The sequence below is a fragment of the Schistocerca piceifrons genome, chromosome 6 (assembly GCF_021461385.2).
Source record: "Schistocerca piceifrons isolate TAMUIC-IGC-003096 chromosome 6, iqSchPice1.1, whole genome shotgun sequence".
NCBI classification, from domain to species: Eukaryota; Metazoa; Arthropoda; class Insecta; order Orthoptera; family Acrididae; genus Schistocerca; species Schistocerca piceifrons.
The window spans coordinates 363,443,660-363,467,465 of record NC_060143.1 but is presented as its reverse complement, the minus strand read 5'-3'; positions in this window follow the sequence as shown (position 1 = coordinate 363,467,465).

Below are 23,806 nucleotides of genomic sequence, written 5' to 3'. Positions count from 1 at the left end.
ACTCAGGCACGCGGGGCTCTGTCTGAGCGGACCTTTAGTTCCCTAGCTGCTCGTGGGATCGAGATGGAACCCTCGAACTTTTCTTTTCCTCCCAGCGGAAAGGGTGGGCCGCTGGTAGGTTCTAACACCCAATCTAACAAGAGGGCTCGTGTAGCCAGTCCTCCTGATTCAGGTACTAGTAACAGAACGCATTCTGCTTCTCAGAATGTGTTTCTTATAATTAAAAGAAAAGATGGGAGTTTTGAAAAAGTTTCGCCATTTTATATACAGAAGGGCTTAGAGGGTATTGCTGGCACGTTAAAGTCTGTAAAGCGCCTGCGCAATGGCACCTTGCTGGCTGAAACATCTAGCTTCCAGCAAGTTCAGAACCTTCAGAAGGCACACTTTCTTGGGGAGTTTGCGATAGAGACTGACTTTCACAACACCTTGAACTACAGCAAGGGTGTTGTGACTTGCAGAGATCTCGTCGACATTCCCCAAGACGAACTGAAGTCTGAATGGTCCCGGGAAGGAATTGTGGACGTGCAACACGTTATGAAACGGGTGGATGGTGCTCTCATAAAAACTGACTCATTTATTCTTACATTTAACAGCACCAAATTGCCAGAGCATGTGAAGGCAGGTTTCCTACGTCTCAGTGTACGGCCTTATTACCCCAACCCCATGCGGTGTTTTAAATGCCAACACTTTGGCCACACTACTCTCGGCTGTAAAGGGGAAGGCACTTGTGGGAAATGTGGTAAAGCCGCTCATGAGGGAGTTGATTGCTCCTCTCCTCCCAAGTGTGTGAACTGCTCTGGGGATCACCCTGTGTGGAGTAGGGAATGCAGAGTTTTCCTTGAGGAACGGAAGATCCAGGAACTTAAAACCACTAAACGCATCCCGTATGGTGAGGCAAAGAAAATCTACAAGTCCATGCAGCCGCCCACGTTTGCTGCCTCCTTTTCTTCTGTTCTGAAACAGCCTGTCTTGAAAACCGATGCCGCTACCCAAACGGAGGTTGCTACTGTCAGCACTAGCACCTGCGTTTGTCAGTGTACATGTGCTGCTGACCCCCTGCGGGTTCGGGGGTAAGAATAGGCCCGCGGTATTCCTGCCTGTCGTAAGAGGCGACTAAAAGGAGTCTCAAACGTTTCGGCCTTATGTGATGGTCCCCTCTCGGGTTTGACCTCCATCTATCTAAATTATTCCGAAGAGCGAGCCAATTGGGGAAGGGCACCTTACGTGGTGCACTGTATCCTTCGTGCAATTAGACCTATAGCCGTCTTTCTCGTCGTTGCAATGGTGTCCCGCTCGTTTTCGATCTCTTGGGCGATTACCACGCTGCACTCTGCAGTGTTTCTTTTAACTGTGACGACGACCTTGGCCATTTTTGCACCTAAGATCCAGCACGGTAGCCAGTCCGTTGTGGTGGGGTCGCCATGTACCCTCTTGGTTGTAGCCCCCTGACAACACAGGGATCGCTCTACTGATGCCTGCGCCGTTCACTCCCCACGTATGCCAAGGAGTAGATGCCCATCTCCCTGGGGCATCGGGACTCCCGGCAATGGCCATCCTGCCAGGTGGCCTTTGCTGTGGCTGGGTGGCGCCCGTGGGGAGGGCCCTTGGTCGGAGTAGGTGGCATCAGGGCGGATGACCCGCAATGAAGCGTGGTACATCATCTCTTGCTGGCGGCCAGCCGTCAGCAGTCTCTAAGCGTTCCAAAGGTCAATTCAAGGCTAATGTGTATGACCCCAAATCGTTCCCCTCCCTGGCCACACCATGGGAGGAACGAAGGGCTATGAATGAGAGCGAAAGATACTCGCCCCGGTATCTCGTCTGTACCAGAGCTGACGGGGAATCTTTTATGTCCGTGAAGCCTCAGTTCTTTGTAGAGCATTTAGAGGACAAGTTTGGGGAGGTGGAGGGCTTGTCCAAGATGCGGTCCGGATCGGTGTTGATAAAAACGGCATCCTCCGCCCAGTCGCGGGCCTTGCTCGCTTGTACTAAGCTGGGGGATGTCTCTGTCACTATCACGCCCCATAAGAGTCTGAACATGGTCCAGGGCATTATCTTTCACAGGGATCTGCTTTTACAGTCCGACGACGAGCTGCGCGCCAACTTGGAGCGCCGAGGTGTCCATTTCGTCCGGCGCGTCCACCGGGGTCCGAGGGATCGTCAAGTTGCCACCGGTGCCTTCATCTTGGCCTTCGAGGGTGACACGTTACCTGAGAAGGTCAAGGTGATGGTGTACCGTTGTGATGTCAAGCCGTATATCCCTCCCCCGATGCGGTGCTTCAAGTGTTGGAAGTTCGGCCACATGTCTTCACGCTGTGCATCCGACCTCGTCTGTCGCGATTGCGGTCGACCTTCCCATCCTGATCATCCCTGTGCGCCGCCTCCAATCTGTGTGAACTGTGGTGCGCACCATCCGCCTTGCTCGCTAGACTGTCCGATTCTGCAGAAGGAGCGGAAGATCATGGAAATAAAGACTCTCGACCGCCTGACGTACACTGAGGCGAAGCGGAAATATGATCGGCTTCATCCAGTGCGCATGACAGCTTCCTATGCCGCAACTGTCACTCCTTCTATACTTCCATCCGCTCCAGTCAGTTCTCAGAGTCGAAGTCCCACACCTGCCCCCTTGATGGTGGGGGGCACTAAACCTCCTGTTGCTCCTGCTGCATCTACTTCAGGAGCAACACCCCCCCAACCATAGGGGACATCAGTCCCCCTTTCCCAGCCGGAGAAGCGTAAGACTTCTTCGGCTACTCTCGTAAGGAAGGGGTCCCTTGGGGACCTCCCTTCCCAAGTTCCGTCCGGTACCACGGCCGACAGCCGCAAGTGGCTTAAACAACCGCCGGTCCCTGGTCGTAGGGACACACGGTCGTCGTCTGTCCCTGAGACCGACCCAGTTGCGCCCTCCCAGCCTGCGCCACCAAAGGCACAGCGCGAGAAGCAGCAGAAGAAGAAACTCCCCAAGGCTACCGACATTGCGGTGGCACCCATTCCACCGCTTCCTACAAGCTCTGCGTCTGAGGATGAGGTGGAGATTCTGGCGTCCACTGAGGACATGGTTCTCGCCAGTCCCTCGGATGCAGTAGGTGGCTGTTGTCCAGGTGGTGACTCCGTAGCAGCAGGAGCCCCGGAGGCGTAATCTGCCTCCCCAGTCCCTTCACGCCTTTCCCATCCATGGCTAATAACATCCTCCAGTGGAACTGCAGCGGTTTCTTCCACCATCTAGCTGAGCTCCGCCAAATTATCAGCCGTCATCCTTTCCTTTGCATTGCTCTGCAGGAAACTTGGTTTTCAGCAATGCGAACCCCCGCCCTCCGTGGCTATCGGGGTTATTTTAAGAACCGGGCAGCTTATGCAAGGGTGTCTGGTGGCGTCTGCATCTATGTCCTGAACTCTCTTCACAGCGAGTTTGTGCCTCTACAAACAGCTTTAGAGGCTGTCGCTGTTCGGGTGTGGACGCCCCAGGCCATTACCGTCTGCAGTATTTACCTTCCACCTGATGGTACCGTCGCGCAGCATATCCTGGCTGCTCTGATAGCACAACTGCCGCCACCTTTTTTGCTGCTGGGCGATTTCAATGCCCACAACCCTCTGTGGGGTGGGACTGTCTCCGATGATCGTGGTCGGGCCGTGGAGCATGTGTTGGCTCAGCTCGACCTTAGCCTCTTAAACACCGGTGCTCCCACGCATTTCAGTGTGGCCCATGGCTCGTTCTCGGCCATCGATCTCTCTATTTGCAGCCCTGGATTTGTCCCATCCCTCCACTGGAGGGTGCATCCTGACCTGTGTGGTAGTGACCATTTTCCCATCTATTTGTCACTGCCACAGTGTCATTCTTCTGCGCGCTTGCCCCGCTGGGCTTTCCACAGGGCCGACTGGCCAGCTTTTACTTCCGCTGTAACCATAGCGTCTCCCCCACAGGGTGACATTGACGAGGTGGTCCGTGTTTTAACCACGTCCATCATTTCAGCGGCCGAGGCTACCATCCCCCGTTCCTCTGGCCTCCCTCGGCGGAAGGCTGTTCCCTGGTGGTCGCCGGAGATTGCTGAGGCTATTCGCGACCGTAGGCGGGCTCTCCAGCGTCATAGGCGGCACCCGTCTCTGGAGACCCTCATCGCCTTTAAGAGGCTCCGTGCCTTCGCCCGTCGACTTACTGCACGGCGTAAGCAGGAGTGCTGGGAGAGGTACGTCTCCTCCCTGGGCTCCCGTGTCTCGTCCTCGCACGTGTGGTCCCGGATCCGGCGGATTTCTGGCTCCCAGACCCCTGTGGGTGTCCCTGGGCTCTCCTTGGACGGCGCTGTCTGCACGGACGCTGCCGCCATCGCTGAACGGCTAGCCGCGCACTTTGCTCAGAGCTCTGCGACTGCATCCTATCCCCCCGCCTTTCGCTCTCTAAAGGAGCGAGCCGAGCGGACGCCGTTCTCATTCCACGCGCGTCATTATGAAACATACAATGCTTCTTTCAGCGAGAGGGAACTCCTCGCTGCTCTCGCTGATTGCCCTGATACAGCACCAGGACCGGACTGCATCCACGCGCAGACGCTGAAGCATCTCACCAGGGACTGCCAGAGACACATCCTCACCATCTTTAACCGCATTTGGAGCGAGGGCGTGTTCCCGTCGCAATGGCGAGAGGGTCTTATTGTCCCCATCGTGAAGCCCAGTGCGGACCCACTGGCGGTGGACAGCTATCGTCCCATTACCCTCACCAACGTTTTGTGCAAATTGCTCGAACGTATGGTGGGGCGGCGTTTGTGTTGGGTCCTTGAGTCGCGCGGTCTCCTCGCTCCATCCCAGGGTGGCTTCCGTCGGGGCCGGTCTGCAGTGGACAATTTGGTGCGGCTGGAATCTGCTGTCCGTACGGCTTTTGCCCGACGTCAGCACCTTGTTGCTGTATTTTTCGATCTGCGGAAGGCGTATGACACCACATGGAGGCATCACATCCTCGCCACGTTGCATGGGTGGGGTCTTCGTGGTCGGCTCCCGGCTTTTCTTCAAAGCTTTTTATTGCGCCGCTCTTTCCGGGTGCAAGTCGGTGCCACCTCTAGTTCCTCTTATATACAGGAAAATGGGGTCCCGCAGGGCTCGGTGTTGAGCGTCTCGTTATTTCTAGTGGCCATTAATGGTCTGGCTGCAGCAGTGGGGTCGTCGGTGTCTCCTTCTTTGTATGCCGACGACTTCTGCATCTCATTTAGCTCCACGACTACGGGAGTCGCCGAACGCAGGTTGCATGTCGCCGTTCGCAAGGCAGCATCATGGGCTCTGGCTCATGGTTTTCAGTTCTCTGCTGCCAAGACTCGGGTTATGCACTTCTGCAGGCGTCGGACGGTCCACCCTCATCCTGACCTTTACCTCGACGGCCACCTGCTTGAAGTGGTGGACACTTGCCGCTTCTTGGGACTCGTGTTTGATGCCCGGCTCACATGGGTTCCTCATGTTACTCGGCTGAAGCAAAAATGCTTGCGGCACCTCAACGCCCTCCGCTGCCTTAGCCACACGTCTTGGGGTGCAGATCGCTGCACGCTACTGCAATTGTACAGAGCCCTTGTGCAGTCCCGGCTTGATTATGGGAGCCTGGCCTATGGGTCTGCGTCACCCTCAGTGTTGAAGTTGTTAGACCCCATACATCACTGTGGGGTTCGTCTTGCTACTGGCGCTTTTCGCACCAGCCCCGTGGATAGTCTACTGGTGGAGGCCGGGGTTCCCCCGCTGCGGATTCGCCGCCATCGTCTGCTCGCCGACTATGCTGTCCACGTACATTGCTCGCCAGGCCATCCCAATCGTCGCCTGCTTTTCCCTGCCTTGGTCCACCACCTGCCCGAACGGCGACCTCGGTCTGGGCTTTCCGTAGCTGTCCGTGTCCAGTCCCTGCTGTCAGAACTGGGGTCATTCCCTCTTCTGCCTCCCTTCCGGGTCCGTACACCTACGCCTCCCTGGTGTTTGTCCCGGCCGTCCGTCCATCTGGATTTGGCACAGGGACCTAAGGACTCGGTTTCGCCTGTGGCCCTCCGTCGATGTTTTCTTGCGCTCCTCGACTCATTTCCGGGCTGTGAGCCTGTCTACACTGATGGTTGCCTGGTTGATGGTCGCACTGCTTACGCTTTTGCTCACGCTGCCCATGTTGAGCAACGCTCCTTGCCGGCTGGCTGCAGTATTTTTACTGCAGAGCTGGTGGCCATCTTGCGAGCTCTTGAGCATATGCGTTCCTGCTCAGATGCGTCCGTCGTCATCTGCAGTGACTCCCTGAGCAGCCTCCATGCCATCGACCGCTGCTATCCCTCCTCTCCTCTGGTGTCCTCCATTCAGGAGGCTGTTTCCGCCATTGCCCACTCTGGTGGTTCTGTGGTCCTGGTTTGGACGCCCGGTCGTGTTGGCATCCCAGGGAACGAACGTGTAGACAGGCTGGCCAAAGGGGCGATCGACGCCCCGACTTTGGAGATCGGCCTTACGGCTCGCGACCAGCAGCTGGTGTTGCGCCGTAAGCTGATTGGGATGTGGGCTGCTGAGTGGCGTGGCATGACAGCCCCGAATAAACTGCGGGCTGTCAAGGAGACGACCGATGTGTGGCGTTCCTCCCTGCGGGCTGCTCGCAGGGACTCGGTAGTCCTGTGTCGGCTGCGCATCGGCCATACATACCTGACGCACGGCCATCTGTTGCGTCAGGAGGATCCCCCCTTGTGTCGGTGTGGGTCCCGGCTGACGGTCGCCCACATTTTGCTGGAGTGTCCTCGACTGCGCACACTCCGGCAATCCTTTAATCTCCCGGGCACTTTGGCTTTGGTTTTATCCGACGATGCCTCCATGGCTGACACTGTTTTACATTTTATCCGTAGTAGTCGTTTTTATGGTTCGATTTAGGGAAGTCCTGCGCCTTTCCCTTTTGTCTCTTTTGTCCTTCTGTCTGTTGCTGTTCTGGTGTGCCGTCAGATGGTTGACTCTTTCCCTTTTTTTTTCTCATGGTCAGTCAACCAGTCTCCGGCCATCCTCCTTTCTTCTGTTTCTTTCTGTCCTGGTCTTGTCTGTAGTGTTTCTTGCTGCGTTTGTGTTCTTTTAGCGCCTGGGGGGACGTCTCCTCCCCCTTTGGTTTTTATCTGCTCTTTCGATTTTCGGCTCGCCTGATTTTGGAATGGGGGACTGATGACCTTCGCTGTTTAGTCCCCCTTAAACATACCAACAACCACCACCACCATCTTACTGAGACTTCTGACACTGCACCAGGTTACGACCGCATCCGGTACTCCATGCTTAGACATCTTCCAGCGGCGTCAAAGGAAATCCTCCTTGAATGTTTTAATCTCATATGGCACACGGGAGTGTTCCCAACCTCGTGGAGGGAGGCAATCCTCATCCCTCTCCTCAAACCAGGAAAGGACCGCACATGTCCCAGTAGTTATCGTAGTATCGCCTTGACAAGCTGTGTCGGAAAGACCCTGGAACGGATGGTTAACCGTCGTCTGGTCTGGCTGCTAGAGACCAGACAGCTCCTTAGCCGCTTTCAGTGTGGATTCCGAAAATTTCGATCCACAGTCGACAACCTGACCCTCCTCGAGGCGGCTATTCAGCAGGCTTTCCTCCGTCAGCATCACTGTATCGGTATCTTCTTTGATATCAGTAAGGCATATGATACTACTTGGAGACACTGTATTCTTGCACAACTGCATCAATGGGGCTTTCGTGGCCGCCTCCCTATTTTCATTCGGTCTTTCCTGTCTCAGCGGTTTTTTCGGACCCGCGTTGGTAACACACTGTCTGATCGCTTTGAGCAAGAGAACGGTGTCCCCCAGGGCAGTGTTTTAAGCGTTACCCTCTTTGCCATAGCAATCAACAGTATAACGTCTACAGTGCGGAGTCCAGTACAGTGCTCCTTGTTTGTGGACGACTTTGCTGTTTTCTGTTCCTCCTCTAGTGTTGCATCCGCGAGCCGTCAATTGCAACTAACGGTACGGCGGTTAGAGGAGTGGGCTGCAAAGACGGGTTTTAGGTTTTCTGCCAATAAGTCTGTTTGTGTTCATTTTAATCGTTCTCGTCGTCTTTTTACGTTGCCTGCCTTGCATATGGGGGATACTGTCCTACAGTTTGGAGACACAGTGCGGTTTCTAGGCCTAATTTTTGATTCCAGGTTGTCATGGTTGCCACACCTACGTGACTTGAAAGCCAGAACGCTGAAGGCACTGAACATCCTCAAGTGCCTCAGCCACAGGTCTTGGGGCGCGGACAGGGCGCGTCTCCTTCAGTTTTATGGAGCTTTTGTGCGCTCACGGCTGGACTATGGTTGCACAGTATATGGGTCAGCGAGGCCGTCTTATTTGCGGATCCTTGACGCTGTTCACCATGCTGGGATTCGACTGGCTACGGGTGCTTATTGGACCAGTACCGTACCCAGCCTCTGTGCTGAGGCTGGCGAACCGCCACTTACCATCCGGCGGCAGCTCCTGCTGGTGCGCCAAGCTTGTAAGTTTCTTGCAGCTCCCAGCTCGCCTGCTCACCATCTTGTTGCCCATCCACCTCTGGATCGCCTTTTTTCCCGCCGTCCCCGGGCTACGTTGCCGTTTGGGATCAGAGTGCACCGTGTGCTTGAGTCCCTCGGTGTGGAGTCTGTACAAGCCCAAATCCTGGGTTTTAACCGCCTGCCGCCCTGGTTACTGAAGAGGCCACGTGTGATTTTAGATTTATTGCAGTACAAGAGAGATTGCACTCCTGCCACCGTTTTTAATGCAGCATTTTCTGCTATTTTATCTGAGCACCACGACTATGTAGCTGTTTTTACGGATGGGTCGAAACAAGGGGATTCCGTGGGTTGCTCAGTTGTTTTTCCGGATCGTGTCCTCAAGGTCCGCCTGCCTCAGACTTTTACTGTCTTTGATGCAGAATTGTCTGCGATCTTGCGGGCACTGGAGCCGATGAGACTTTCTTCCTCTCTTAAATTTCTTGTCTGTTCCGATTCACTCAGTGCCCTTCAATCCTTGCACCGTTTGTATCCGGCGGATAAAGTAGTCCAGACCATCCAGGATGCCCTCCTCCGACTACAGCGACTAGGGAAGGTTGTAGCTTTCTGCTGGGTTCCGGGGCATGTCGGCATTGCTGGGAATGAATGGGCAGATCTCGCAGCCAAGGAGGCGTGTCTTGATCCACACGTATCTCAGTGTGCTATCCCGTTGCACGCACTCACCTCGCTGTTGAGCTCCAGAGTCATGTGTCGGTGGGAGGATGAGTGGCTGGAAGTGACTGACAATAAGCTCCGTCTAGTCAAGCCCACAACGCGTGTGTGGTGTACTTCCTTTCAGCCCCATCGACGGGACGAGGTTCTCCTCACTCGGCTTTGAATAGGCCACAGCCCTATGACGCATGGCTTCCTGCTCCGGCGAGAAGACCCTCCATTGTGTGGTGCTTGCGGCGTCCAGGTCACTGTGAGCCACATTTTACTGGATTGTGTTTTATTTTCTGACCAGCGGGCCTCGGCTGATTTGCCAGCGGACCTGCCAACTCTTTTAGGCAACACTCGGACGAATGTGGTTAAAGTTTTAAAGTTCTGTGCCTTGTCAAATGTTTTTACAAAGATTTTAGGGAGCGGATTTTAATTTGCTCACTGTGTGCCAAGCTCGCCCATCTTTTCTGTAAGTGGCCAGCCAATGACACATTCCTGTGTCATTCTTGTTGCTATGTTTTCCCTTCCACTTTCTTATCTAGTAATTTCCCTCTTTTCCTGTTTTCCTTGAATGTGTTTTTCCGTTTTATTAGGTCTCTCCACATTCGTTCCTTTTAATGTGTGTCAGGGCGCTGATGACCTCGATGTTGAGCGCCCATAAACCCCAACACACACACACTCTTTATCTGGAAAGGAATGTAAGTGGAACTGTGACAGTTTTTACTGACAGTTCCAGTTTCTCTATTCTCTGACTCCTCCAAAAACAACATTAGGCTTCGAAGTCTGAAATTCAGGAATAAATTTCCTCTGGTCATCAGGTATGAATCCCAGTTAGCAGGTAACTCGTAGAGCAACCAGATGGTATGCAATGTTGTCTTCAGCCAGTCACTTGTTTTGGACATATATTATGTGAAGCTCTGCTCTTACAAAAATTTCAGCATAATTGTCTACAATTTATTAGGGTGTTTTCCGTTCTCAAGCACCTCCGTATTATCATCATAGTCCAGGCATTCTTGACTAACGCCAGACACCACTTCCCAGTTGGTCAGTGTTAGTTTTAATGGCCGTCAGTAGAGTTGTTGCAACCATTTCATTGGCTTTCGGCTAGTCTATCAAATTCGTCTTATCTAATGCCAGAAGTGAGGATATAATATGCTAGTAACATGGAGGAGACAAGCAGGAGCCTGTGGCATGTGGGGAAAAAGAGCAAGCATATCCTGCAGCCAAGGAGGCCTGTGAGCAACCAACCCATCGAGACAACGTGCCATATCCTGCAGGTGAGAAACACATACGACTGTTGGTCTGATGATTGGTCAGTCACACCCGTTCCAAGTCCGACCTTATACATATCACTTTCACACACTGAAGTTACCCTGACTCCTATCCGAATAGGCTACATTTTTAACTAATGTCTCATTTCTAACTAACGTCTGGAGAGAAGACAGTTAAATCTGCAATGGCTATGGCGCCATATTTTCTGTGCTTATTATCTTTTGATCAGAAGGCAGAAGTGAATTTAAGAGGAGACCAGCCATTTATTTTACTTGAAGTCGAGATATGGTGAATTTTAAAATTTTTGTGTATCCCTGGAGACAAGGTTGAATGCTTTTGTGTGTTGCTGAGTGACCAGCAGAATTCCGTTTCCCTCCAGTGATGAAGAAATCCATCCAGTCGTCAGTAAAGTTCATCTGTGGCTTTATTTTAGATACGGTCACGAAAACTGACAATGATCCCTTCATATTTGCACCCAGTGAAGCCTATCTGTTAAGTGTGACGTGGCGGTCGGTGAGTACCGTGGAGCCTTCAGAGACTCGTTCTGACGTAATAAGTTTCTTACTTGGTACTTTAGATCATTCTACTAAACTAGTGAAACGCAATCGCTTTTATTACCAGGCATCAAAATGGTATATATATATATATATATATATATATATATATATATATATATAATTTTGTGTGTGTGTGTGTGTGTGTGTGTGTGTGTGTGTGTGTGGGGGGGGGGGGGGGTCGCGTGTGCTTGCGTGCGTTTGCGTGTGTAAGTAAGGTTTTTAGACTTTTTTTACATTTTAATTCTTTGTTGCATTTTTACTGTTTTAGCGCATTGAACCTCACACTTCGCATAAACGTACTTCTTTTTTGCACGGAAACCAACACACAATCGTCATAGTCAATAGTCTAGTAGAGGTTCCTGCCTTAGATGTATTATTCGTAATGAATTGTCACATGGGATGTTTATAGCGAACCGCAGATTCATTTACAGTAAATCGTGACAGTCTGTAATACCTGTTGACCACCTTATCGACAATGAAGCAGCTCTAAAACTTTAGTGCTTTGCTTATAATATCAGTAATGCAAAGTGACGTGGCTCACCTCAAAGGTACGTCGAGCGGCGACCAAGGCCTTTTCCAGTCGCAGACCTTCGTCTTTCTCCCCTCCCATACACCGGGAGAAAAACGCCTTGATTCGTCTGAACATAGCTGCAACGATAACGGGCAGCACGTTAGATACGACCATACCGTGTCCACGAGTAAATCTTATTGTGATGTCTCACAAGTGTATCGCAAGGAAAAACTTGAGACCGTGATGTCATGTCTTTAAATTTAAACTTATATAATAATAAGAGCTGTCAGGGTTACAACAGATCTTTAACATCCAGATCGATTAAATAGCATTGATTTACTTGAAAAATATTATCCATTTATGACTGGTGAGGAATTCATTTTTTTTAATTCCCTTTTACTAATTCCCAACAGATGAATAAAATTAACACTAGTTCTTCGATGACAGCCAAAGGTGTGTTCATTACGAGGTACGTTTATTCTGCAATGAATAATTTTGTTTCGATAGCAGTTACTTAAAGCTATCACTATTAGACAGACAGACAGCACTATAAACAAGACAGTGCATTGCTACACTAGTTTCAGATATACACCAAGTATAGTTATTTAAACTTCGCATTTGGACAGACATTACGCCGCGATTTGGTTACTACCATCCGTTCGTTCAATATAGCACCGTGAGGCAGGATCGGTAATTTAATTAGTGAGTACTTAAGGGAACATCTCGTTTGTGATATGAAGTTACTGGTAAATAATCTATGCAACAGTGTGGTGGTTTAAATCCCAAATCCCTCCGCAGTGTCTGAGGAGATTACGATTTTTACAAATATCCTTTGTCTGAGTCAGCCGGCCGAAGTGGCCGTGCGGTTAAAGGCGCTGCAGTCTGGAACCGCAAGACCGCTACGTCGCAGGTTCGAATCCTGCCTCGGGCATGGATGTTTGTGATATCCTTAGGTTAGTTAGGTTTAACTAGTTCTAAGTTCTAGGGGACTAATGACCTCAGCAGTTGAGTCCCATAGTGCTCAGAGCCATTTGAACCATTTTTTGTCTGAGTTAGTGTATTCTCACCGGGCTGTGTCTTCCCTTGTTGGTGGCAGTCAACAACAACCTAAGTTCAATACTAAACATAGAATCACTCTTCATCGCCATGTGAACTATTCAACAACATGTACGACGTAACAGCCATATTTACTCGAACACTCCACGGGTATACTGCCAATCCATAGTGTCCAACGGGCACAATATTTCGGCGATCAGACATGTCGCCATCGTCAGGTGCGCTGACGAACTGAGCTCCTGGGGGCGGGCGGCCGATTTAAATCCCCCCCATCCCCCCCTCCCCCCCCCCCCCCCCCCCCCCCCCCCCCCCCCCCGCGGGCCGCTCTCTTAGCCGTCCGCGCCCGCTCGCCGGCGGTCGCGAAGACGTGGGCGTCGGTATCTGTCGTAGCGTCAATGTGCTTGCTACGTCCGCCCTGGTCGCAAGTTCGTACTTCTTGCTGACAGTCTTCTTAATTACATTCAATGCCGGGTCCCAAGCCTTGCTGAGATTGTAGCCGCAATCTCGATTGATAAGGTCTTCCCTGATGCGAATTTCGGTAGCCTCCCTTATAATGCTGTCCCAATATTTAGAGGTCTGAGCCAGGATCTTGGTACGCTCATAATCCATCTCGTGTTTCTCGGACAAACAGTGCTCTGCTACCGGCGACTTATTTGCATATTTCAGTCGAGTGTGCCTTTGATGTTCTCGGCAACGATCTTCGATGGTGCGTACTGTTTGACCGATATAAGTCTTCCCACACTCACAGGGAATTTGGTATATGCCGGCCTTCCTCAAACAGAGGTCATCTTTCACACTTCCCAGTAATGCCCGTGTTTTATTGGGCGGGCAAAAGACGGTTTTAACTCGGTTTTTCTTTAATATATGGCAGATTTTCCCCGATAGTGCGCCATTGTACGGAATAAAGGCAGTGGGCTACCTCTTGTTCTGTGACTTCATCCGTCTCCACGGATTGTGCTGTGGTGGTGCGACGGAGAGCGCGTCTAATCTGCCATTCCGAGTACCCGTTTTTTCGGAACACGGTTTTGAGGTGTTCCAATTCCTGGGGCAGATTCTCTGCGTCTGAGATGCTGCGCGCAGTGTGTACTAGTGTTTTTAGTACTCCAGTCCTCTGAGAAGGTTGGCGGCAGCTGTCTGCATGCAGGTACAGGTCAGTGTGCGTTTTCTTCCTGTACACACCGTGGCTCAGGGTACCATCAGCTCTTCTCTTGACCATGACGTCCAGGAAAGGTAATCTTCCTTCTGCTTCGGTCTCCACAGTGAATTTGATGTTTGGATGTATGGAGTTTAGGTGTGTAAGGAAATCCAGGAGCTTGTCCCTACCATGGGGCCAGATGACGAACGTGTCATCGACATAACGGAAGAAACAAGTAGGTTTCCAATTGGATGACGCCAAGGCTTCCTCCTCGAAGTACTCCATGTACAAATTCGCGACCACCGGCGAGAGAGGGCTGCCCATTGCGACTCCATCCGTTTGCTCATAGTATTCTCCATTAAACAGAAAATTCGTTGAGGTCAAGACATGCCTAAAGAGTTCAGTGGTCTTCTCGTCAAATTTCTGCCCAATAAGCTCGCCTGACTCCCGTAGAGGCACCCTGGTGAATAGTGAAACCACATCGAAGCTCACTAGGATATCAGTGTCTTTGAGTCTGAAGTTGTCGAGACGTTTCACGAAATCCACGGAATTACGGATATGGTGAAACTGAAAGACAAATACTCCGGGAGAAACTGAAGAATGACAACCATATTTACGATTGAAATTTAACCAGCGATATTTGAATGAAGCGCCAGTACAGCTTATAGACTCCCAACGGAATTAACATTTAACGATGTTCAAAGGTATTAATTTAATTTCTTTCAAAAAATGGTTCAAATGGCTCTGAGCACTATGCGACTTAACTTCTGAGGCCATCAGTCGCCTAGAACTTAGAACTAATTAAACCTAACTAACCTAAGGACATCACACACATCCATGCCCGAGGCAGGATTCGAACCTGCGACCGTAGCGGTCGCTCGGCTCCAGACTGTAGCGCCTAGAACCGCACGGCCACTCCGGCCGGCTTTATTTCTTTGAGTAACAGAAATAGAAAATACTTTTGATATGATGCCATGTCAACTCATTATGACTCCACGCAGCTGGAACTTGTTTACGTATTGCCCTCTTCTTTACAGAAGGTAGAATATAACAGATTTGGTGACAGAGATAGGCGACGCCGCTCTCGTTGTGAAACTAAATAATAATTTAAAGAATAGACGATTCCAGCAACTAAAATTGTGAATACCTCGCCAAAAAGATCTGTCCCTATAAGTCACGCTCTCTCGTATCCTTTGTAGCTGCATGACGTATTGAAACAATGTATTAGAATGTGAATGGAACTGTATTTTTTTTTCCGTTTTACATACCGCGAAAACACATCACACTACATCGACACGTTCCAGTACTTCGCCGCTACACATCCAGTCATTTATAAGCTTATACGATATTGAAACTGCATCTGATTCTATACGGTAAGTAAACAGAAGACACTTAAGTCAGTAGTTCATACCTCTCCCGGATACATTGCACCTCGCTTCTGAAGCTCGGCGTTCGCCTCGTTCAAAGCTTCGAGAAGTCCTCAAGAACTTTAAAATGTTTCGTTATTTGAAGTCGAAACACAAAGTGTAACAGTACAATACATGAATCAAAACTGGAGCCCCCCCTGCGGGTTCGGGGGTTAGAATAGGCCCGCGGTATTCCTGCCTGTCGTAAGAGGCGACTAAAAGGAGTCTCAAACGTTTCGGCCTTATGTGATGGTCCCCTCTCGGGTTTGACCTCCATCTATCCAAATTATTCCGAAGAGCGAGCCAATTGGGGAAGGGCACCTTACATGGTGCACTGTATCCTTCGTGCAATTAGACCTATTGCCGTCTTTCTCGTCGTTGCGATGGTGTCCCGCTCGTTTTCGATCTCATGGGCGATTACCACGCTGCACTCTGCAGTGTTTCTTTTAACTGTGACGACGACCTTGGCCATTTTTGCACCTAAGATCCAGCACGGTAGCCAGTCCGTTGTGGTGGGGTCGCCATGTACCCTCTTGGTTGTAGCCCCCTGACAACACAGGGATCGCTCTACTGATGCCTGCGCCGTTCACTCCCCACGTATGCCAAGGAGTAGATGCCCATCTCCCTGGGGCATCGGGACTCCCGGCAATGGCCATCCTGCCAGGTGGCCTTTGCTGTGGCTGGGTGGCGCCCGTGGGGAGGGCCCTTGGTCGGAGTAGGTGGCATCAGGGCGGATGACCCGCAATGAAGTGTGGTACATCATCTCTTGCTGGCGGCCAGCCGTCAGCAGTCTCTAAGCGTTCCAAGACTCAATTCAAGGCTAATGTGTATGACCCCAAATCGTTCCCCTCCCTGGCCACACCATGGGAGGAACGAAGGGCTATGAATGAGAGCGAAAGATACTCGCCCCGGTATCTCGTCTGTACCAGAGCTGACGGGGAATCTTTTATGTCCGTGAAGCCTCAGTTCTTTGTAGAGCATTTAGAGGACAAGTTTGGGGAGGTGGAGGGCTTGTCCAAGATGCGGTCCGGATCGGTGTTGATAAAAACGGCATCCTCCGCCCAGTCGCGGGCCTTGCTCGCTTGTACTAAGCTGGGGGATGTCTCCGTCACTATCACGCCCCATAAGAGTCTGAACATGGTCCAGGTCCCCCTGCGGGTTCGGGGGTAAGAATAGGCCCGCGGTATTCCTGCCTGTCGTAAGAGGCGACTAAAAGGAGTCTCAAACGTTTCGGCCTTCTGTGATGGTCCCCTCTTGGGTTTGACCTCCTTTTTTCTTCCAAATTTCCGTCGTCAGTGCGTGCCATTTGGGGAAGGACACCTTACGTGGTGTTTTTGTATTGGTCCATCATGCTCCACCATCTTGCATGTTACCTATTGTCGTGTGGGGGGGACTACGCCCAATATCTTCTGGGTTGTCTCCTTCTCGCCTTGTGCGCACTCTTATTCTTAGCGCCTACGACAACTGTGGACCCTTTAAACACCTAAAATCCAGCACGGTAGCCAGTCCGTTGTGGTGGGGTCGTCATGTACCCTCTTGGTGGTAGCCCCCTGACCACGCAGGGATCGCACTACAGATGCCAGAGCTGTTTCCTCCCCATGCATGCCAAGGAGTATGTGCCCATCTTGTCTGGGGCACGGGGACTCCGGGCAACGGGATATCGGCCAGGTACTCGTTGCTTTGGCTGGGTGGCGCCCTTGGGGAGAGCCCTCGTTCGGAGTAGGTGGCATCTGGGCGGATGTGGCGCAATGAAGCGCAATAAATCACACCAAGCTGGTGGTCGCACGGCCACCAGCGTCTCTAAGCGAGGTAGAGTCGACTTCGATGCTGCGCAATATGACCCTCAGACGTTCCCCTCGTTGGCTGCGCCATGGGAGGGACGCCGGTCTAGTGCCAAGCGGGAGCCTTATGTACCGCAATACCTTGTCTGCAGCAGGACTGATGGTGACTCCTTTCTTCCGACGAAGCCTATGTTTTTTGTGGAACACCTGGAGGATAAGTTTGGGGAAGTGGCAGGGTTGTCAAAAATGAGGAATGGGTCCATCCTCCTCAAGACGTCCTCCCCAGCCCAGTCATGAGCGTTGCTCTTGTGTGATAAGCTGGGTGACGTCCCTGTTACCGTCACTCCCCACAGTAGCTTAAATATGGTCCAGGGGATTATTTACCATCGTGACCTCTTGTTACAATCCGATGACGAGCTGAGAGCCGACTTGGAACGACGTGGTGTGCATTTTGTCCGTCGTGTCCATCGAGGACCCAAGACAAACAGGGTGGCCACCGGTGCCTTTATCTTGGCCTTCGAGGGTGATGTCTTGCCCGAGAAGGTCAAGGTAATGGTTTACCGTTGCGACGTGAAGCCATACGTCCCTCCCCCGATGCGGTGCTTCCAGTGCTGGAAGTTTGGGCATATGTCCTCCCGTTGCCCATCCAGCGCTACATGTCGAGATTGTGGACGCCCGTCTCATCCCGATTCTCCATGTGCGCCCCCGCCTGTATGTGTCAACTGTGGGGAGCACCACTCTCCATGCTCGCCGGATTGCCCCGTTCTTCATAAGGAGCGGAAAATAATGGAATTTAAGACCCTGGACCGGCTTACTTATCGAGAGGCTAAACAGAAATATGAAAGGTTGTATCCTGCTTCCCTTCGAACATCTTATGCTGCAGCCACATTATCGTCGCCCCCGCGAGCGACGGTTGTCGCTTCATCTGTGCCGCCTTCAGTGGGCCCTCGGGGCCATGTATCTCTGTCTGCCCCCCTCGTGCCTGGGGGCAAGCCTTCCTCTATTGCCCCCTTAGCAGTTGGGGGCAAACCCTCTTCTGTCGCTCCCCCCAAGCTTACTTCGGGAGTGACATCTGCTCCACAACTGGGAGGCTCGATTCCTCCCCCTCCTTCTCCGGCGGCGTTGCCTCCGCCGGTTTCAGCACCGCCTGCTGTACATAGTCCTGGCTCCGGGGATGAGGTGGAGATCCTCGCCTCTGCCGCGGATCTCGCCCTCACGGAACCCTTGGGGGCCTCTCCTATGGACTCAGCGGACTCTCCCCCAGTGGCGGCAGTTGGCTCTGACGCGCTGTCTGCCTCTTAGTCACATTCACGCCCTCCCAGTCCCTTCCTGCTTCCATTCTCCAATGGAACTGCGGCGGTTATTTCCGCCACCTGCCTGAGCTCCGGATGCTTCTGAGTGATTCCCCTGTTCTCTGCGTTGCTCTGCAGGAAACTTGGTTTCCTGCACTCCGAACCCCCGCCCTTCGCGGTTATCAGGGACACTATAAGAACCGTGCTGCCTGTCATCGAGCGTCAGGTGGGGTTTGCCTCTTTGTTCACAACTCTGTCTGTAGTTCGCCAGTACCCCTTCAGACACCTTTAGAGGCAGTTGCTGCCAGGGTTGAGCTCTCGCCGGCTATTACTGTTTGCTCTGTTTACATTCCTCCGGATGGGGAGCTCCCCCGACATGTCTTGGCTGCACTGCTATCTCAACTCCCGCCACCTTTGCTGCTTCTGGGCGATTTCAATGCCCACAACCCTCTATGGGGTGGGACTGTCTCCGATGATCGTGGTCGGGCCGTGGAGCATGTGTTGGCTCAGCTCGACCTTAGCCTCTTAAACACCGGTGCTCCCACGCATTTCAGTGTGGCCCATGGCTCGTTCTCGGCCATCGATCTCTCTATTTGCAGCCCTGGACTTGTCCCATCCCTCCACTGGAGGGTGCATCCTGACCTGTGTGGTAGTGACCATTTTCCCATCTATTTGTCACTGCCACAGTGTCATTCTTCTGGGCGCTTGCCCCGCTGGGCTCTCCACAGGGCTGACTGGCCAGCTTTTACTTCCGCTGTAACCATTGCGTCTCCCCCACAGGGTGACATTGACGAGGTGGTCCGTGTTTTAACCACGTCCATCATTTCAGCGGCCGAGGCTACCATCCCCCGTTCCTCTGGCCTCCCTCGGCGGAAGGCTGTTCCCTGGTGGTCGCCGGAGATTGCTGAGGCTATTCGCGACCGTAGGCGGGCTCTCCAGCGTCATAGGCGGCACCCGTCTCTGGAGACCCTCATCGCCTTTAAGAGGCTCCGTGCCTTCGCCCGTCGTCTTATTGCACGGCGTCAGCAGGAGTGCTGGGAGAGGTACGTCTCTTCCCTGGGCTCCCGTGTCTCGTCCTCGCACGTGTGGTCCCGGATCCGGCGGATTTATGGCTCCCAGACCCCTGTGGGTGTCCCTGGGCTCTCCTTGGACGGCGCTGTCTGCACGGACGCTGCCGCCATTGCTGAACGGCTAGCCGCGCACTTTGCTCAGAGCTCTGTGACTGCATCCTATCCCCCGCCTTTCGCTCTCTAAAGGAGCGAGCCGAGCGGACGCCGTTCTCATTCCACACGCGTCATTATGAAACATACAATGCTCCTTTCAGCGAGAGGGAACTCCTCGCTGCCCTCGCCGATTGCCCTGATACAGCACCAGGACCGGACTGCATCCACGCGCAGATGCTGAAGCATCTCTCCAGGGACTGCCAGAGACACATCCTCACCATCTTTAACCGCATTTGGAGCGAGGGCGTGTTCCCGTCGCAATGGCGAGAGGGTCTTATTGTCCCCATCGTGAAGCCCGGTGCGGACCCACTGGCGGTGGACAGCTATCGTCCCATTACCCTCACCAACGTTTTGTGCAAATTGCTCGAACGTATGGTGGGGCGGCGTTTGTGTTGGGTCCTTGAGTCGCGCGGTCTCCTCGCTCCATCCCAGGGTGGCTTCCGTCGGGGCCGGTCTGCAGTGGACAATTTGGTGCGGCTGGAATCTGCTGTCCGTACGGCTTTTGCCCGACGTCAGCACCTTGTTGCTGTATTTTTCGATCTGCGGAAGGCGTATGACACCACATGGAGGCATCACATCCTCGCCACGTTGCATGGGTGGGGTCTTCGTGGTCGGCTCCCGGCTTTTCTTCAAAGCTTTTTATTGCGCCGCTCTTTCCGGGTGCAAGTCGGTGCCACCTCTAGTTCCTCTTATATACAGGAAAATGGGGTCCTGCAGGGCTCGGTGTTGAGCGTCTCGTTATTTCTAGTGGCCATTAATGGTCTGGCTGCAGCAGTGGGGTCGTCGGTGTCTCCTTCTTTGTATGCCGATGACTTCTGCATCTCATTTAGCTCCACGACTACGGGAGTCGCCGAACGCAGGTTGCAAGTCGCCGTTCGCAAGGCAGCATCATGGGCTCTGGCTCATGGTTTTCAGTTCTCTGCTGCCAAGACTCGGGTTATGCACTTCTGCAGGCGTCGGACGGTCCACCCTCATCCTGACCTTTACCTCGACGGCCACCTGCTTGAAGTGGTGGACACTTGCCGCTTCTTGGGACTCGTGTTTGATGCCCGCCTCACATGGGTTCCTCATGTTACTCGGCTGAAGCAAAAATGCTTGCGGCACCTCAACGCCCTCCGCTGCCTTAGCCACACGTCTTGGGGTGCAGATCGCTGCACGCTACTGCAATTGTATAGAGCCCTTGTGCAGTCCCGGCTTGATTATGGGAGCCTGGCCTATGGGTCTGCGTCACCCTCAGTGTTGAAGTTGTTAGACCCCATACATCACTGTGGGGTTCGGCTTGCAACTGGCGCTTTTCGCACCAGCCCCGTGGATAGTCTACTGGTGGAGGCCGGGGTTCCCCCGCTGCGGATTCGCCGCCATCGTCTGCTCGCCGACTATGCTGTCCACGTACATTGCTCGCCAGGCCATCCCAATCGTCGCCTGCTTTTCCCTGCCTTGGTCCACCACCTGCCCGAACGGCGACCTCGGTCTGGGCTTTCCGTAGCTGTCCGTGTCCAGTCCCTGCTGTCAGAACTGGGGTCATTCCCTCTTCTGCCTCCCTTCCGGGTCCATACACCTACGCCTCCCTGGTGTTTGTCCCGGCCGTCCGTCCATCTGGATTTGGCACAGGGACCTAAGAACTCGGTTCCGCCTGTGGCCCTCCGTCGCCGTTTTCTTGCGCTCCTCGACTCATTTCCGGGCTGTGAGCCTGTCTACACTGATGGTTCCCTGGTTGATGGTCGCACTGCCTACGCTTTTGCTCACGCTGCCCATGTTGAGCAACGCTCCTTGCCGGCTGGCTGCAGTATTTTTACTGCAGAGCTGGTGGCCATCTTGCGAGCTCTTGAGCATATGCGTTCCTGCTCAGATGCGTCCGTCGTCATCTGCAGTGACTCCCTGAGCAGCCTCCATGCCATCGACCGCTGCTATCCCACTTCTCCTCTGGTGTCCTCTATTCGGGAGTCTGTTTCCACCATTACCCACTCTGGTCGTTCGGTGGTTTTTGTTTGGACGCCAGGTCACGTTGGCATCCCAGGGAACGAACGTGTTGACAGGCTGGCCAAAGGGGCAATAGACGCCCCAGCTTTGGAGATCGGCCTTATGGCTCGCGACCAGCAGCTGGTGTTGCGCCGTAAGGTACTTGGGATGTGGGCTGCTGAGTGGCGTGGCGTGACAGCCCCGAATAAACTACGGGCTGTGAAGGGGACGACCGATGTGTGGCGTTCCTCCCTGCGAGCTTCTCGCAGGGACTCGGTAGTCCTGTGCCGGTTGCGCATCGGCCATACATACCTGACGCACGGCCATCTGTTACGTCAGGAGGATCCCCCCTTGTGTCAGTGTGGGTCCCGGCTGACGGTCGGCCACATTTTGCTGGAGTGTCCTCGACTGCGCACACTCCGGCAATCTTTTAATCTCCCGGGCACTTTGGCGTTGGTTTTATCCGACGATGCCTCCATGGCTGATACCGTTTTAAATTTTATCCGTGGTAGTCCGTTTTATGGTTCGATTTAGGGAGGTCCTGCGCCTTTCCCTTTCTGTGTCTATTGTCCTTGTGTCTGTTGCTGTTCTGGTGTGCCGTGAGCTATTTGACTCTTTCCCATTTTTGATCTCGTGGTCAGTCAACCAGTCTCCGGCCATCTTCCTTTCTTCTGTTTCTTTCTGTCTGGTGTTCCTCTGTCCTGTTCTTGTCTGTAGTGTTTGTTGCTGCATTTGTGTGCTTTTAGCGCCTGGGGGGACGTCTCCTCCCCCTTTGGTTTTTATCTGCTTCGTAGATTTTCGGCTCGCCTGATTTTGGAATGGGGGACTGATGACCTTCGCTGTTTAGTCCCCCTTAAACATCCAACAACCACCACCACCACCATGGTCCAGGGCATTATCTTTCACAGGGATCTGCTTTTACAGTCCGACGACGAGCTGCGCGCCAACTTGGAGCGCCGAGGTGTCCATTTCGTCCGGCGCGTCCACCGGGGTCCGAGGGATCGTCAAGTTGCCACCGGTGCCTTCATCTTGGCCTTCGAGGGTGACACGTTACCTGAGAAGGTCAAGGTGATGGTGTACCGTTGTGATGTCAAGCCGTATATCGCTCCCCCAATGCGGTGCTTCAAGTGTTGGAAGTTCGGCCACATGTCTTCACGCTGTGCTTCCGACCTCGTCTGTCGCGATTGCGGTCGACCTTCCCATCCTGATCATCCCTGTGCGCCGCCTCCAATCTGTGTGAACTGTGGTGCGCACCATCCGCCTTGCTCGCCAGACTGTCCGATCCTGCAGAAGGAGCGGAAGATCATGGAAATAAAGACTATCGACCGCCTGACGTACACTGAGGCGAAGCGGAAATATGATCGGCTTCATCCGGTGCGCATGCCAGTTTCTTATGCCGCCACTGTCACTCCTTCTCCACTTCCATCCGCTCTGGTCAGCTCTCAGAGTCGAAGTCCCACACCTGCCCCCTTGATGGTGGGGGGCACTAAACCTCCTGTTGCTCCTGCTCCATCTACTTCAGGAGCAACACCCCCCCAACCATCGGGGACATCAGTCCCCCCTTCCCAGCCGGAGAGGCGTAAGACTTCTTCGGCTACTCTCGTAAGGAAGGGGTCCCTTGGGGACCTCCCTTCCCAAGTTCCGTCCGGTACAAAGGCCGACAGCCGCAAGTGGCTTAAACAACCGCCAGTCCCTGGTCGTAGGGACACACGGTCGTCGTCTGTCCCTGAGACCGACCCAGTTGCGCCCTCCCAGCCTGCGCCACCAAAGGCACAGCGCGAGAAGCACAAGAAGAAGAAACTCCCCAAGGCTACCGACATTGCGGTGGCACCCATTCCACCGCTTCCTACAAGCTCTGCGTCTGAGGATGAGGTGGAGATTCTGGCGTCCGCTGAGGACATGGATCTCGCCAGTCCCTCGGATGCAGTAGATGGCTGTTGTCCAGGTGGTGACTCAGTAGCAGCAGGGGCCCCGGAGGCGTAATCTGCCTCCCCAGTCCTTTCACGCCTTTTCATCCATGGCTAATAACATCCTGCAGTGGAACTGCAGCGGTTTCTTCCACCATCTCGCTGAGCTCCGCCACCTTATCAGCCATCATCCTTTCCTTTGCATTGCTCTGCAGAAAACTTGGTTTCCAGCAATGCGAACCCCCGCCCTCCGTGGCTATCGGGGTTATTTTAAGAACCGGGCAGCTTATGCAAGGGTGTCTGGTGGCGTCTGCATATATGTCCTGAACTCTCTTCACAGCGAGTTTGTGCCTCTACAAACAGCTTTAGAGGCTGTCGCTGTTCGGGTGTGGACGCCCCGGGCCATTACCGTCTGCAGTATTTACCTTCCACCTGATGGTACTGTCGCGCAGCATGTCCTGGCTGCTCTGATAGCACAACTGCCGCCACCTTTTTTGCTGCTGGGCGATTTCAATGCCCACAACCCTCTATGGGGTGGGACTGTCTCCGATGATCGTGGTCGGGC